Raw genomic sequence first — 13,848 nt, 5'->3', positions numbered from 1 at the left:
GTTTCCTGCACAAAATTCACAAGTTATAAAAGGTGAGTGAATAGAATTTACATTCACACCTCCCAATTGGCTTTGAAGTGATGCAATTTGTGCAGATAATGTGGCGAACTCATCGACTTCATGTAGACCCATTGTTCTCTTTGGCATTGCTTTCTCATTAGGTCTTTGGTAGTTATTGTTGGCCATCACCTCAAGCAATTCATAAGCATTTTCTAGGGTCTTGTTATTTAAGGCTCCACCTGTTGCCACATCTATCATAGATTGAATACTTGGTAGCAACTCATTGTAAAATGTTTGGACTTGTATCCAAAACGGTAGACCATGATGTGCACATTTCCTTAACAACTCTGTGTACCTCTCCCGAGCTTCATAAAGCGATTCATCGTTGCCTTGCATGAAAGAGACTTCATTCGGACTCTATGGGTTAAACTTGGAGAATTAAACTAAATTCATATTCTCATGCATTGATTGTAAATCGAACTCTCTAAAGTGTCCAACATACCTTCTCAGGCTATGTTGTCCTACTCTTTCCTATTAACCTTCCGCACCCAACAAAATGAAAGTTAATAAATCTAAGTTCATTAAGCACAAGAATCCTATATTGATTTCATCGGTTCTTGAATCTATCTCTAGCATCCAATAATACAACGGTGATTACCCACGCAGCTTAACATGAATTATCTCTCAATCTCATCTTGTTCATCACATACAAACAATAAATACAGAATAATCACACAATCAAAGCAAAATCATATGAAATTAATAATCACCAACTTTCTAACCCATTAGAATCCGAACTACATCAAAACCCTAGCCCAAAATAGGTTAGTTCATGGCTAAATCAATAACACAATTAAAAGAAATGAAAAACTCTAGGTTCAACATAATGGAAACAAAAGAAAAGGAAAAGAATCTCCCCAAACTGATGAATCCACTGGTGTCCTCGAATCTTCCAACTTTGTTAATCCAAAATCACTCAAAAAAATGAATCTAAAATAATGTAAAAACTCTCCCTATCTTTCCACGAACGCCCTAAACAAAAAGACTAAGTATTTCTTTTATACCTCGCCCAAAATATTGCAACTTAGCCTAATAACGAAACTGTGCGTTTTACAAAAAGTGGAGTACGCAGACTTCACCGCGGCGACAAAGGAGATGAATCTGGTGCGTCACTGGCCCATTTCGCCGCGGCGAAGCTTCCTGAAGAATTCCATAACTGCCCTCCGTGTGCTTCTGAGTCCAAAAACTCCAAATCTGCCTTTATTCGCTCAAGATTTCCATTTTAACCTGAAACACGAAATGTAAGGAATTAAGTAGCAATTCGGGACAAAATAGACTAACAAGTATCTAAAATCCGGCCTAAAAGCTTAAATAAACTAGCATAATCCTCGGATTATCAACATATCTTCCAATTTTGACACTCTTAGCTCTACCGGTTGAAGATTCACCACTGGTTGATGGTTTGGCACTGTCCTTTGATTTAACTGATTGCTCCAGGACAAATTTGGGTGATTCCCCCAACCAGGATTGTGTATGTTGGAGAAGGAGTCATTTTGCAGCCTTTGTGAACCAACCATGTAATTCACTTGCTCGGTTGCTGAGAAGACTAATTGGCTTCCATCTTGGCATTCCACACTCCCATGGTTTCCTGCACAAAATTCACAAGTTATAAAAGGTGAGTGAATAGAATTTACATTCACACCTCCCAATTGGCTTTGAAGTGATGCAATTTGTGCAGATAATGTGGCGAACTCATCGACTTCATGTAGACCCATTGTTCTCTTTGGCATTGCTTTCTCATTAGGTCTTTGGTAGTTATTGTTGGCCATCACCTCAAGCAATTCATAAGCATTTTCTAGGGTCTTGTTATTTAAGGCTCCACCTGTTGCCACATCTATCATAGATTGAATACTTGGTAGCAACTCATTGTAAAATGTTTGGACTTGTATCCAAAACGGTAGACCATGATGTGCACATTTCCTTAACAACTCTGTGTACCTCTCCCGAGCTTCATAAAGCGATTCATCGTTGCCTTGCATGAAAGAGACTTCATTCGGACTCTATGGGTTAAACTTGGAGAATTAAACTAAATTCATATTCTCATGCATTGATTGTAAATCGAACTCTCTAAAGTGTCCAACATACCTTCTCAGGCTATGTTGTCCTACTCTTTCCTATTAACCTTCCGCACCCAACAAAATGAAAGTTAATAAATCTAAGTTCATTAAGCACAAGAATCCTATATTGATTTCATCGGTTCTTGAATCTATCTCTAGCATCCAATAATACAACGGTGATTACCCACGCAGCTTAACATGAATTATCTCTCAATCTCATCTTGTTCATCACATACAAACAATAAATACAGAATAATCACACAATCAAAGCAAAATCATATGAAATTAATAATCACCAACTTTCTAACCCATTAGAATCCGAACTACATCAAAACCCTAGCCCAAAATAGGTTAGTTCATGGCTAAATCAATAACACAATTAAAAGAAATGAAAAACTCTAGGTTCAACATAATGGAAACAAAAGAAAAGGAAAAGAATCTCCCCAAACTGATGAATCCACTGGTGTCCTCGAATCTTCCAACTTTGTTAATCCAAAATCACTCAAAAAAATGAATCTAAAATAATGTAAAAACTCTCCCTATCTTTCCACGAACGCCCTAAACAAAAAGACTAAGTATTTCTTTTATACCTCGCCCAAAATATTGCAACTTAGCCTAATAACGAAACTGTGCGTTTTACAAAAAGTGGAGTACGCAGACTTCACCGCGGCGACAAAGGAGATGAATCTGGTGCGTCACTGGCCCATTTCGCCGCGGCGAAGCTTCCTGAAGAATTCCATAACTGCCCTCCGTGTGCTTCTGAGTCCAAAAACTCCAAATCTGCCTTTATTCGCTCAAGATTTCCATTTTAACCTGAAACACGAAATGTAAGGAATTAAGTAGCAATTCGGGACAAAATAGACTAACAAGTATCTAAAATCCGGCCTAAAAGCTTAAATAAACTAGCATAATCCTCGGATTATCAACATATCTTCCAATTTTGACACTCTTAGCTCTACCGGTTGAAGATTCACCACTGGTTGATGGTTTGGCACTGTCCTTTGATTTAACTGATTGCTCCAGGACAAATTTGGGTGATTCCCCCAACCAGGATTGTGTATGTTGGAGAAGGAGTCATTTTGCAGCCTTTGTGAACCAACCATGTAATTCACTTGCTCGGTTGCTGAGAAGACTAATTGGCTTCCATCTTGGCATTCCACACTCCCATGGTTTCCTGCACAAAATTCACAAGTTATAAAAGGTGAGTGAATAGAATTTACATTCACACCTCCCAATTGGCTTTGAAGTGATGCAATTTGTGCAGATAATGTGGCGAACTCATCGACTTCATGTAGACCCATTGTTCTCTTTGGCATTGCTTTNATATATATATATATATATATATAATTAGAACATCCTAATGTTTTGTTATTTGCATTCATAGGAAAAGTTACAAGAAATTGATAATGATTCATATTTGCCTACGCCAAGTAATTTGAGAGAAGATGCTATAACAAAGGTATTGGGTCTTGCCAAAGGTGGACACATGAAAGGACTAAGAAAATGTGTAACTCTTATACAATTGTCCATAATAGCTCAAAGGGACAACATTACCTTCACCAACTTGGGAATTAGCTTTTTAAACCCACTATCTTCATTTCCTATAATTGCAATGGAGATTTCACTTTTAAAGTATGTGTGTTTCTAAATAAGTTTAAAATTGTATATATTATTTTTAAAAGTGATAATAATATATTAATTAAATATTTATAAAATTACAAAGTAATATTTCATTAAAATTGTATATATGTTATGAAATTATAAAAAATATAATTTCCCCAAACGAGGAAAAAAACTGAAAAATTGTAGAAAAAAGAAAAATATCTGAAAAAAAAAATTAGTTGGCTGGAATCTGTAACGCCCCACTTGAGGTACGTAGTTAAGATTCGGTGTATTGCTTAAATGTTTATTAGTTCAGATTCAAGTAAGTTTATATGTTGTTATTTTTGTTTGGTTGGTCCTTGGTTGAATGGATGTATTGGTTTGGTTGAGTGGTTGCCCTAAAAATTATGAAAACTTGGCAAAGAGGTGCTGCAGCTCATGGAGTAGCTGTTGGAGTGTTTCGCCGCGGTGAAGGATTTGTCTTCGTCGCGGCGACGGGTCGGCTGAAAAGTGTTATTAAGTTTTAGATATTTTGTTCCTTAAGGCAATTTGACCATTCTATCCCTAATTAGCAGGAAAAGTGGGGAGTAAAATGTAAGGAAATTTCATGGAGAATATGTTAGTATGGGGGTGTGATTGTAAGGAATCAAAGGATATGAATGGAATTTCTAAGAAAGAGCAAGGGCAAAATGGGGATGTTTGTGTATAAGTTGAGCTAAAAATGGTTAAGTGTAGAGAACCCTTCATTTCATCCATTTCCACCGCCTCTTCCATTCTCTATTTTCCTCTCAAATTTCTTTCAATATTCCAAGGATTTCTAAGGACTTTTTGAGTAGTTTTTTTTTGTAGAAGTTTAATCTAAAGCATCCTAAGGTAAGGATTCTTGCTTTAGATGAGAATTTTCTTATGTTTTGGCTAGAGTCTTATGTTGTTGTGTTGTTTAAAGTTGTAGAGAGGAGACAAGATTCAAAAGGGAAGGAGAAGTGCTAAAGAAGCCATTTTCCTCATAAAGTAAGTAAATCCAACCCAAGTGAGATTTAAGAACTCCCTTGAGTGGAGATTTATGTATGAATGTGTATTCATTATATCAATTGAGATGAGATGGATGCTATTTATGCTTGTTGTTGCATATACTTAAATATGAGAAGTGTTGAGATTGCTTGATGTTGGGTTAAGTTTGATTGACGTGGAATGAAGTTTTGAGCAAACTTATAGAAGTGTTTTCCTTTGACAAGGAAATTAGAGAGTATAAGGGAGCCTCTCTCTCATTTTGGATGATTAAAGAAAAGAGAAAAATTATAGTTAAAGTAGAGTTTTATATGCACATGAGTTGTATGATGAAATGCTCAAGAGAAGCATGAGTAAGAGTAGAAAGCCTTAAATTATGCTACATGGCATAATTGCATCTCATAAGTGAATTAATGAGCATCAGTCATCTATATGCATTAATTATGCACTAGAGAAGAGATAAGAGAGTAGAGAAAGAGTAGAGAAATTGAGTATAAGCTACTCTAAGAGTAAAGAGAAAGAGAGAGGATGAGCACTAGAGATTAAAGAGAAAGTAGTGCTAGACAAAAGAATAGAGTAGGTTGTGCGATGGGGAATCCGTGAGTAATGGGTAGAGTATTCCCGCATGTACGTCGCATTGAGAGCGCGGCATGAGTATGAGAGAGAAGTGGTGTAGCCCGTGAGAGTGCATGCGGATGAGGGCTATACCTGAGTTTACCCGAGAGAGAGATTATGTACTCACATGGCCAAGGGTTCCAAATCCATGCATAACCGAGTCCGATCGGCTAGAATGAGTAGAAGTCACGGAGAGTAGGAGCGAGTCCCAGCCATGCCTCCAGTAAGATGGGGCCGTGACTTACTAAAGAGAGTTTGTAGAAAAGAGTTTTAAGAAAGAGAAACAGAGAGAGAGAAACCGAAAGAGAAAGCAGAGAGAGTAAATGAGAATTGTAAGGAAAGAATTGAGGAGAAAAAGTTACGGGGATAGATGAGTAGAGGATTTACTTACTGAGCATTGGTTTGTGCTCACCCCGTTGTTTCCTATATTTTTGCAGGATCTAGGTGAGGACACGGTCGGATGGATGTCGGCAAGCGAGGGGAAATGACTACACTATCCACGTTATTGTTCATAGTTTTGTATATGATATGAGTTTTGTACAAAGAATGTATATGTTTAATAAAAGAAAAATTTGGGCCCAACTTTTTATGCTATTTTACATGTATTTTACTATGCATATTTTATAAGAATACGAGTAGAAAGCAATCATTACAGATCCATCTTATGAGTCGAGGTTTCGTTTCTTGCTTTGCCAATAGGTGCCTAAGTGCTGAATGGTCCGTGTAGACGATCACCTTTGCACCTAACAAATACGAACGAAATTTGTCAAAAGAAAAAACCACAACCAACAATTCTTTTTCCGTGGTGGTGTGATTCAACTGTGCATCAGTGAGTGTTTTGCTAGCGTATTGAATTACATGACACACTTTGTTTTTCCTCCGTTCTAACACTACGCCTAAAGCAAAATCACTAGCATCACATTGTTAGTGTATATTAGTGTATGCCCTAGAAACCATTCGTGTTGTCACTTTCAGAGCATTTTGTCTTGTATCTATATATATCATAAATAATAGAAGAAAGAGTTCTTCAATTCATATATGTAAATTGCTTCCTTTATTCAGTCATGCATTTAAAATAAAGTATGTATATGAATTGTCCAGATGATTCATTTAATAGGTAAATGAATTATCGAAAAAGGGTTCCCTACGGAAGCAATATAAATTTGGGCAACTATATTGCATAGTAGGCATACCGGATGCTTCCGAAAGATATAATGAGTTGATATAAGTACGGATGACAATGATAGTCATGTCATTGGGGCATTGGTATGGATTAGCGGTTGGTGAACTGTTTATCGAACGTGACCAAATAACGACAAATCACTTGGAAAAACATGTAGTCAATGATTTATCGTTTGGTTATATCAGTGCACGATGTAGTCCTTTGACCTGAGACATTGTAGTCGGATCCGATATGGATGCATATGGTTCATACAGTGTATAAGTACGAGACCAATCATGTTTCGTACAATAAAGCCTATTTGGTCATGCGTTGTTCATATGCAGAAACGAACGATGGTCAAGAAGGGATCCATTGACTCGGAAATATAGGATCGGGAGTACCGCTGACTCCATCCGGATTCGAGTTCCTAGACGAACATCGATAAATGTCAGAAAACTGAATCTCTGGCCAGAGTCTATTATTAGTCATACAAAAGTAAGTTTGTGATGACAAGTTTCGGACATATTGATCGACAATTCGGTAGAAGATCGAGTTTAGGATTTTGACGTTCCATGAATCCATACTCGATTAGGATATCTCAATGGAGGGACTTTACCTGCATGGTACGTATGATCTGAAATGGGTTCGATGAAGTATTTCTTCATCGTGGTTTAGGGACTATGGCACATTGCTAGATGTTTACCATAGTCGTTGGGCCTCCGGACAGGTTTTCGGATTCATCCAGAACTGGCTCACGGCTAATCCACGGTGGACCTACATGGTCACACCAATAGCCTTGAGAAGTTAGAGAAGGATGAGAGAGAGAAATGATTATCCGAAGAGGGCTAGCACCTTCTGAGGGTAATAACGGGATTTTTATAGTAATAGTTACATAGAAATCATTTGTGACATTTTAAGGGTTAAAATGGTCAAGCAATAATTAATTATATTTAATTATTATATCTTAAAGTGTTAAGATTAATGAGATGAACAAAAATAACCTTTTAATAGTTAAAGGGTAAAAAGGGGTAAATTTTTGGGTTGTTAATGTAAACTAGTTTAGTTTACATGGGCCTTTGAATAATATTGATTATTCAAAGGGTAGCATATTAAATTCATGGGGTCCCTTTATAAAATAAGATTTTATTGGGCTAGGAAGTGAAAAATAAATAATTACAATATTGCCCAAGTATATATAAGTGCAAAAGGTTGCATTTTTGTTCATTCTTGACTAGTTCACAAAAACACAAACCAAAACTCTCTCTCAAACCCACGGCCACTCTCTAATCTCTCAAGGTGGTGTTAAAGTGTGGTGGTTTCATCCTTTTGAAGCTAATCTTCATCAATCCAAAGCAAAGGAGTAGGTATAATTTCTTCTCAAGCTTTGTTTTTAAAACCGTTTTCTTGAATCCATTTTTTTTTATGCTTTCTTCTCCATTTCCACCACTCTTCATGCATGCATGCTGTTCTTTCACACACATTAATTCAAATGGCAGTCCCCAATCGGGAACTGCAATAATAGGTGCAGATACTAATAATTTTTTAAGGGTTAGAATGGCATGCATGCATTCATCATTAAAATCAAACACATTTTTATTCAATAAATTGCAAAGGGGTTTAGAAATCTTAGAAAAATCCTTGATGAATCGTCTATAAAACCCCGCATGCCCTAAGAAACTTCGGACCACCTTGACGTTTGATGGTGGTGGCAACTTCTCTATCACTTCTGTCTTTACTCGATCAACTTCTGTTCCATCCTTTGAAATCCTATGGCCGAGCACTATTCCCTCCTGGACCATGAAGTGACACTTCTCCCAATTTAGCACCAAGTTCGTCTCCTTACATCGCTGCAAAACAAGAGAAAGATTAGTTAGACAACTATCAAAAGACGAACCAAAAACTGAGAAGTCATCCATGAAGACTTCTATGAACCATTCCACCATGTCTCCAAAGATTGACATCATGCATCTCTGGAATGTTGTTGGTGCATTGCATAACCCAAAAGGCATCCTTCGGTAAGCAAAGGTGCCATAGGGGCAAGTAAAGGTCGTCTTCTCTTGATCCTCAGGAGCGATGGCAATCTGGTTGTATCATGAATACCCATCTAGGAAACAGTAATAGACATGTCCTGCCAATCTCTCCAACATCTGATCAATGAAAGGTAGTGGAAAATGATCCTTCCTTGTTGCCTTATTCAATTTCTTGTAATCAATACACACTCTCCAGCCCGTCACCGTCCTAGTTGGTATCAATTCATTACTCTCATTCCTTACTACCATGATACCTCCCTTCTTCGGAACCACTTGTACCGGGCTCACCCATGGACTGTCGGAAATAGGATAGATAATCCTCGCATCTAAGAGTTTCACCACCTCCTTTCTCACCACTTCCTTCATCGAAGGATTCAATCTTCGTTGTGGTTGCACCCTAGGCTTAATATCATCCTCCATGAGTATCTTATGCATGCAAAATGATGGCGAGATGCCCCTAATGTCCGAAATAGTCCATCCAATTGCTAGTCTATGTTCCCTCAACACCCTAATCAACCGCTCTTCCTCCAATTTATTCAATCCTAAACTAATGATCACTGGGAAGGTTTCTGAGTCCCCAAGATATACATATTTGAGGTGGGAAGGTAAAGGTTTCAACTCAAGCTTTGGAGGTTCTTCATTTTTTTCCATTTCCTTCTCTTTTTCAAAATCAAACTCCTCAAATTCTAAATCATGACTCTCATCAATCGGTTGAAGTGCTTCTAACAACCTAGCACATTCATTACTCGCCGAATCATCTACCTCTACTGTGTTGGATTTGGCTATACACATTTCTAGAGGTAATTGTGGGGTGTTTTCTTCAATAGATTCCACAACCAATTTATCCACCACATCGACACTAAAACACGAATCCGATTCGGATGGAAACTTCATCGCCTCAAAGACATTGAAAGTTACTGTTTCATCTTGAACTCTCAACAGTAGCTTTCCTTCTTGCACATCTATTAGTGCTCTCCCCGTAGCCGAGAATGGTCGACCCAAAATAAGAGGAATTTCCTTATCCTCTTCCATATCCAACCACAAAATCAGCTGGAAAAATTATCTTATCCACCTTCACCAACATATCTTCCACTATCCCCCTCAGATGTTTTATAGACATATCCGCTAGTTGCAATGACATGGTCGTTGGCTTCACTTCACCAATTCCCAATCTCCTGAAAACAGAAAAGGGAATTAAATTAATACTAGCACCCAAATCACATAAAACACGATCAAACATAATATCTCCTATAGTGCAAGGAAAAGTAAAACTCCCTAGATCTTTGAGCTTTGGGGGTAACTTCTTCTGGAGAATGGCACTGCACTCCTCCGTAAGCATGACCGTTTCCTCATCTTTTAACTTCCTTTTGTTCGAAAGGATTTCCTTAAGGAACTTCACGTAGCTCGGCATCTGCAAAAGGAATGTTAATATGCAATTTTTTAAAAAATTTCAATAAATTTTAAAAACTGCTTATCCTAATTTTTCTTCTTCAGTCTCTAAGGAAAAGGCACAGGTGAAGTGTGATGTGCTAACTCTGGTGGTATCTCGGGGAATGGCAATTTCTCCTTCTTCTTTTGCCTTTCATCATTCTTCTTGTTCTCTTCCTCCAAACTGCTTGGTTCCTTATCAACTACAATCTCTTCATCAACTTCCTCTTCAGATTCTTCTTTTTCAGATTCTTCCTTTTCAGATTCTTTCTTTCCAGCTTGTTCAACCTCTTCCAAAACTGTCCCACTCCTTAAAATTATGGCATTTGCTTGCTCACGTGGGTTAGTGACTGTATTGCTTGGTAAGGAACCCTGCGGTCTCTCATTTAGCTTTTCGACCAATTGGCCCATCTGTACCTCAAGATTCCGAATGGACGCCCCTTGATTTCTAAAATTCGTCCTCATCTCATTCATAAATCCCGTGGTCTCCTGCATGAATTTCCCAAACATGTCTTCCAACTTTGTCACTCTTGGATCTCCCGGTTGATTATTCACCCCTGGTTGGTTATTCAGCACTGTCCTTTGGTTCCATTGATTATTTTGCTGGTTCTGATTTCTCCAAGCCATATTTGGATGATTTCTCCACCCTGGATTATATGTGTTGGAATACAGGTTGTTTGGTTGCCTCTGATTTCCTGCCAAGTAATTCACTTGCTTCGATGATGAAGATGACGAAGCAAATGTGTTCCCCACTTGACACTCGCTGCTCACATGGTTTCTTGCACAAAAATCACAAGTTAGTTGAGGTGCTTAAATAGAGTTTACTTGCATACTTCCCAACTGTTTCTGAAGTGTCATGAGTTAGGCTGAGATGGCTGTAAAGGCACCAGCTTCATGAAGACCCGTAGATTTTCTTGTTATTGCTCTCTCATTTGGTCTTTGATAGTTGTTGCTTGCCAAAACCTCAAGCAACTCATAAGACTCCTTTGGTGTCTTATTCTGCAAAGCTCCTCCTGACGCTGCATCCACCATGGTTTGCACGTTACCCATCAGTCCATTGTAGAATGTTTAGACTTGAAGCCAAACTGGCAACCCATGGTGTGGACATTTCCTCATCAATTCCTTGTACCTCTCCCAAGCCTCATACAATGACTCAGATTCATCTCGTAGAAATGATGTGATATCATTTCTCAGTTTTGCTGATTTTGCTAGAGGAAAGAACTTAGTTAGGAACTTCTGTGCTAGATCATTCCAAGTTGTGATAGTCCCCGCTGGTAGTGCCATTAACCACCCCTTAGCTTTATTTTCCAATGAGAATGGGAATAATCTCAACCTAATGGCGTCATCTAACACTCCGTTCGACTTGAAGGTGTCACAAATTTCCAAGAAGTTCGCAATATGCTGATTTGGATCTTTCTTCAAATCACCATTAAACTTTATCGACTGCTGGATCATCTGAGTGATTGCCGGCTTAATCTCAAAGTTGTTGGCTTGCACCGTAGGCCTAGTAATACTCGATCCACTGCCATTAACTGTGGGAACTGAGAATTCCCTTAGTGTCCTGTTTTCTAGTTCTACCATTTCAACAACTATTTCTTCTGTTTCAACCACTAAATCCTCTCTTTCTCTTCTCTCTCTGTTAAGTCGTCTAGCGGTTCTCTCAATCTCAAGATCAACAGGAACCACTAGCTGACGTCTCGCTCTTCGCATAAACTTCATAGAAATAACGAAAGAAAGTGAGATCACAAACCAATTGAAAATTTAAAACAAAAATTAAAACTTCAATCTAGCTAACTATAGAAAAACTCAATGTTAACTTAAAACTCAATCCCCGGCAATGGCGCCAAAAACTTGATTCGTGTTTCCTACAACATGCAATATGTAGCAAGTACACTAGTCGCACTAGTAATATAATGATGAGTGAGTATCGTTCCCACGAGGATTGTTGCTAAGCACTAAGTTTTCTACCGTTTTCAAGTTGAAGAAATCGAATTCTTTTGGATTAAAGGGAGCAATTTAAACTATAATTAAAACAAAATTTTACTAAAATAAACTTAAACTATGAAAGCAGATTTAAAACGGGATAAAATCAATTCAAACCAACGGGTAGGGTTTTGACTTCATTCGGACTCTATGGGTTAAAGTTTAAGAATTAAACTAAATTCATATTCTCATGCATTGATTGGAAATCAAACTCTCTAAAGTGTCCAACATAACTTCTTAGGCTATGTTGTCCTACTCTTCCCTATTAACCTTCCGCACCCAACAAAATGAAAGTTAATAAATCTAAGTTCATTAAGCACAAGAATCCTAGATTGATTTCATCGGTTCTTAAATCTATCTCTAGCATCCAATAATACAACAGTGATTACCCAAGAAGCTTAACATGAATTATCTCTCAATCTCATCATGTTCGTCACATATAAACAATAAAAATAGAATAATCACACAATCAAAGCAAAATCATATGAAATTAATAATCATCAACTTTCTAACCCATTAGAATCCGAACTACATCAAAACCCTAACCCAAAATAGGTTAGTTCATGGCTAAATCTATAAAACAATTAAAAGAAATGAAAAACTCCAGGTTCAACATAATGGAAACAAAAGAAAAGGAAAAGAATCTCCCCAAATTGATGAATCCACTGGTTTCCTCGAATCTTCCAACTTTGTTAATCCAAAATCACAAAAAAAATTGAATCTAAAATAATGTAAAAATTCTCTCTATCTCTCCACGAACGCCCTCAACAAAAAGACTAAGTATTTCTTTTATACCTCGCCCAAAATATTACAACTTAGCCTAAACACAAAACTGTGCGTTTTACAAAAATTGGAGTACGCAAACTTCGCCATGGCGAAGAAGGAATCTCGCCGCGACAACAAAGGAGTTGAATCTAGTGCGTGTCTGGCCCATTTCGCCGCGGCGAAGCTTCCTAAAGAATTCTGAAATTCTAGAATTACCCTCCGCATGCTTCTAAGTCCAAAAACTCCAAATCTGCCTTTATTTGCTGAAAATTTCCATTTTAACCTGAAACACAAAATGTAAGGAATTAAGTCGCAATTCAGGAAAAATAGACTAAGAAGTATCTAAAATCCGGCCTAAAAGCTTAAATAAACTAGTATAATCCTCGGATTATCAATTATACAAATTGATGTGAGAAAATTAATAATAAGTTAGCAAATAAAATAAGTAGATCTTAATTTAAATGAGACAATAGTCATATATAAATTTGGGTTAATTTGTATATAATAATTTGTAACGGTAGTTGGTAAGCATGGTGATGAAGGCTGGAAACTATACTTTACTCTCTTCATGTAACAAAAAAAAAAAAAAAAAGGACAATTTGGTAATCTTCTGTGTGTCATAAATATATGTTTCCTTCGTATAATATAAATATCTGTAGTAACAAACTAGAGACAGAGAAAGAAAGAGAGGGAGAGGGAGAGAAGGAGAGAAAACCACCATTGGGTGGTCTGATGGTGAACTAAGACTCTTGGGTTTATTACTCAAAAGGTCTTGAGTTAGATTTTCCTTGGCTACTAATAAGGGTGACCATTGATGCTTACTCAATCGTTAACTTTAGAACCCTAAGGAACTAGTTCAATTGCGTGCAAGCTGGCCCAGACACTTCCATTCAAAAAAAAAAAAAAAGGACAGGGAGAGAAAATGTTGTTGGCATGTGCCATAGTATCATGCATTACGATATCACTTGTCCAGACTACTATGTTATTGTCCCATCCGATATCTCTAGAAAAAATAGTATTTGGGGTGAGGATATTTCATTTATGCAAGTCTACACCCAAAATGAGCAATTTCTACTTGATTTGACCCAAAATATAACAAATGATTTTAGACCTGACTCTTGATATCAAAACGAATAAT

At 37.4% G+C, this 13,848-nt stretch overlaps 1 non-coding gene across 1 annotated transcript; it reads left to right on the top strand.

Moving 5' to 3' along the window:
* The first annotated feature begins 11,052 nt into the window (after positions 1–11,052).
* LOC116114475 lies at positions 11,053–11,159 on the top strand. Its single transcript, XR_004125552.1, has one exon. It is a non-coding gene; the product is annotated as a small nucleolar RNA R71 (small nucleolar RNA).
* The last annotated feature ends 2,689 nt before the right edge of the window (positions 11,160–13,848 follow it).

This window comes from Pistacia vera, unplaced genomic scaffold (genome assembly GCF_008641045.1).
Source record: "Pistacia vera cultivar Batoury unplaced genomic scaffold, PisVer_v2 Contig71, whole genome shotgun sequence".
Taxonomy (NCBI): Eukaryota; Viridiplantae; Streptophyta; class Magnoliopsida; order Sapindales; family Anacardiaceae; genus Pistacia; species Pistacia vera.
The sequence above is the reverse complement of the archived record's forward strand: the minus strand, read 5'-3'. Positions and strand labels throughout refer to the sequence as shown.